The sequence below is a fragment of the Salmo trutta genome, chromosome 12 (genome assembly GCF_901001165.1).
Source record: "Salmo trutta chromosome 12, fSalTru1.1, whole genome shotgun sequence".
NCBI lineage: Eukaryota > Metazoa > Chordata > Actinopteri > Salmoniformes > Salmonidae > Salmo > Salmo trutta.
The window spans coordinates 81,153,636-81,157,490 of record NC_042968.1 but is presented as its reverse complement, the minus strand read 5'-3'; the positions used below and the strand labels follow the sequence as shown (position 1 = coordinate 81,157,490).

Below are 3,855 nucleotides of genomic sequence, written 5' to 3'. Positions count from 1 at the left end.
ATTTTGACATTATAAAGAAAAACCTTTGTAAACAATGGAAGCTATCACACTGTCATACTGATCTGAGCCTTACTGTTGAAAAACCCCTACAGTATAGGACTTTTGGCTGTCGCAGATGCACCTCCCCTGTTGACTTCTGTCTGTAATCGTCTGTTGTCGTCTTCAGTAGCCTTACAACTTGAACACACCCAACATGTAGGTGCATGTTTTTGCAGAAAGCTCCACCTCTGGCTGGCAGAAAGAACCGGATGAGCAGGAAAGGCAAAGTACAGAGCAGGGCTGTTACTTTCAGTTGTATCGTGTTCACTGATTTATGAAATGTATAAAAAGGTCTTAAAAATAATTTAAAATCAAGATTCGAAACAACAACTACTAATCAAAACAAGTGGGATCACTAACAGTATATCATTTTATTTGGACTTCACTGCTGTAAGTTTCTAAAGGGAAAGTTAATCTTGATCTCGGAAGCCATTACAGAGGAGAGACTAGAGTGATAACACCATGGCTTCGAAAGCTAAAGAGCTTCTCTCTTGGTCTGCAAGCTCTGTGGTACCTGGAGGAGGAATCACAGCTGCCAGGCTGTTCCATATCATGAGGGACCAGACAGTGACTGTCATCATCATGGACAACCGTAGCTGCAGGGACTTTGAGGAGTCCCATATCTATGTCCCCACACAGATCTGCATCAGCGTCCCTGAGGAGGCTATCAACCCTGGGATCACTGTGAACCAGATCAAGGCCAGGCTGCCGGAAGCATGCAGAGAACAGTGGAAGAGAAAGGGGTTCGTAGACTACATCATATTACTGGACTGGTTCAGTTGTGTCACTGACCTCAGACTGGGGACCACACTCAAGAGCCTCAAAGACGCTCTATTCAAGTGGGACAGCACCACATATCTCCACAGAGAGCCCCTGGTTCTGGAGGGAGGCTATGAGAACTGGTTGCTTGTCTACCCCATGTACACAACCAACGCCAAAGTCAGACCCCCCCGACAACACGCCCTCAACACCCTCCCTCAGCTGAACTTCTGCTACCCCTCTCTGAAGGAGCTGAAGGCTTCAGCCCCCCCTCTACCCGCCCAAAAGCCTAAGAGTGAACTGCAGGCTTCGCCAGCTGCCCTGCAGCAGGAGCCGCAGACCAAAGTAAGGAATGAGGACACACTTTTTTGTGTAGCAGGCCTGCCTGATGGCTGGATGAAGTTCCTGTACACGGTGACAGGTACCTATCGCTACTACCACGCCCCAACCAACAAAGTTCACCTCTACCCCCCTGGGGCAAGCATACCCCAGGCCCAAATAAAAGCAGCCCCCCCAGCCCAACCTGTCCCTGCCAAGACCACTAAGCCCAGTCATGACGTGTATGCCAAGATGGAGATCGCCAAGCTGTCAGCAGCTAAGATCCGTAACCTAGACCCTGTACATGGAGGGATGGGTGCCATGCTGACAGGACTGTGTGACATAAGCACCTGTTACATGAACTGCATCCTGCAGTGCCTGTGTAACACCCCAGCCATGGCTGAGTACTTCACCAAGAACTACTACCAGAAAGATATTAACAGGACTAATATCCTGGGCTATAAGGGGGAAGTAGTAGAGGAGTTTGGGGTGATAATGAAGGCTGTGGTCTGGCCTGTATAAGTCTATCAGGCCCAGGGACTTTAAGTTTACCATTGGAAAGGTTTACGAAATGTTTGCTGGCAACGAACCGCAGGGTGCAATGGAATTTATGCATTTCCTCCTAGATGGGCTACACGAGGACCTCAATAAGGCTGACACTAGTAAACCGTACCAACGGGAAGTGAATGACCACCACCTGGATGACCAAAGGGCAGCCAACCTGGCCTGGAGCAGACACAAGCTGCGGAATGACTCCATGATCGTAGCTCTGTTCCATGGTCAGTGGAAGATCACTGTCCAGTGTCTCACCTGTCAACACAAGACACGAACGTTCGAGATCTTCAATTACCACAACCTGCCACTGGCTTCATCTAAAGAGTGCTCCCTACAAGACTGTCTGAAGCTATTCAGTACAGAGGAGAAGCAAGGTAACCATGACGTTGTGTTCTGCAGTCACTGCAAAGCCCGGAGAGACTCCATGAAGAAAGCGGAGATCTGGAAGGTCCCGCCCATCCTTGTGGTTTACTTATGGCGATTGACCATCAATGGCAGAAGGATTCAGAAACTCCAGACCAACGTTGACTTCCCTCTGGAGAACCTGGACCTGACCCAGTATGTCATTGGTCCAAAACAGAGGCTCAAGAAATACAACCTGTTTGCAGTCTCTAATCACTATGGGGGTCTGCGTGGTTACTACACAGCCCTCTGTAAGAACGCCATCAAACAGCAGTGGTACAAGTTTGAAGACAAGGATGTTTCAGACATCTCCACCTCCTCAGTCAAGTCCTCTGCCGCCTGCATCTTATTCTATTCCTCTGTGAGGGGCGGAAGGACACACAGGGGATTTTGTACAGTACGTGTGTGTGTGAGAGATCTGGTCCGAAGCGTCCCCCAGACAGTGGCGACCTGTCATTCAGGGTAGGTGGGGCAGAATTTTTTGTTGTGGTTGTTCCCTGTTTTGCATGGTATTTTGGCATTAATACGTGTCACATCAGTTTGAAAACAATGTCATTCTCTTTTGCTTTCTTGAGTAAGGTAGCTCGAAAATGCAGGTGTTTCAGCCTAGCTCAGTGCTTTCTGTGGTGGTGGGGCAGCCAGTGGAAAATACGGAGTGTAGGGATTGGTAATGTTATCTAGTTGTGCCGTGATTGGCTCAGTGTTCTGTCACTCATGGGAACACTACGTCACCGCAAAATCTATGGGAAGAGCTCGAAAAATTCAAGCCTCTTGGGTGCTGCCATAGAGTTACATTAGAAGTGCCCATCCAAGAAGGCTCAAGGTCATTGTTATATCAACAGTAGCTTTGATTGGACTGATCTTGTCAACATCATACCTTCAAAATCTTAGCTAGTGTGAGGGGATTTTCTGTTAAACCTTATTAATGCTTGTGTACTAAAATATCCTTCTTTAAGACTAGGCTGTCACGCTTGTCGTCGGTAAAGGAGGACCAAAACGCAGCAGGTATGAGTAAGCTCATCTTGAGATTTATTAACTCAAAAATAACAAGAGAACAAATGATAAACTGACAGTCCTGTAATGTTGACACACACTAAACAATCTCCCACAAGTGACAAACACAAACACACCCTCATATATGGGACTCTCAATCAAAGGCAAAACACCTGCCTTCAATTGAGAATCCCAATTAATCAACCATAGAAACACACTTACTAGACTAACATAGAAATAAAGCAAATCAAATTTATTTATATAGCCCTTCGTACATCAGCTGAAATCTCAAAGTGCTGTACAGAAACCCAGCCTAAAACCCCAAACAGCAAGCAATGCATGTGAAAGAAGCACGGTGGCTGGGAAAAACTCCCTAGGAAAAACTCCTGAGAAAGGCCAAAAACCTAGGAAGAAACCTAGAGAGGAACCAGGCTATGAGGGGTGGCCAGTCCTCTTCTGGCTGTGCCGGGTGGATATTATAACAGAACAAGGTCAAGATGTTAAAATGTTCGTAAATGACCAGCATGGTCAAATAATAATAATCATAGTAATTGTCGAGGGTGCAACAAGCACGTCCGGTGAACAGGTCAGGGTTCCGTAGCCGCAGGCAGAACAGTTGAAACTGGAGCAGCAGCATGGCCAGGTGGACTGGGGACAGCAAGGAGTCATCATGCCAGGTAGTCCTGAGGCATGGTCCTAGGGCTCAGGTCCTCCGAGAGAAAGAAAGAAAGAGAGAAAGAGAGAGAGAGAATTAGAGAGAGCATATTTACATTCACACAGGACACCGGA

General features: G+C 47.2%; 1 pseudogene; it reads left to right on the top strand.

The window, feature by feature from the left end:
- The first annotated feature begins 237 nt into the window (after positions 1 to 237).
- On the top strand, positions 238 to 3,056 carry LOC115202632 (ubiquitin carboxyl-terminal hydrolase 8 pseudogene; annotated as a pseudogene).
- The last annotated feature ends 799 nt before the right edge of the window (positions 3,057 to 3,855 follow it).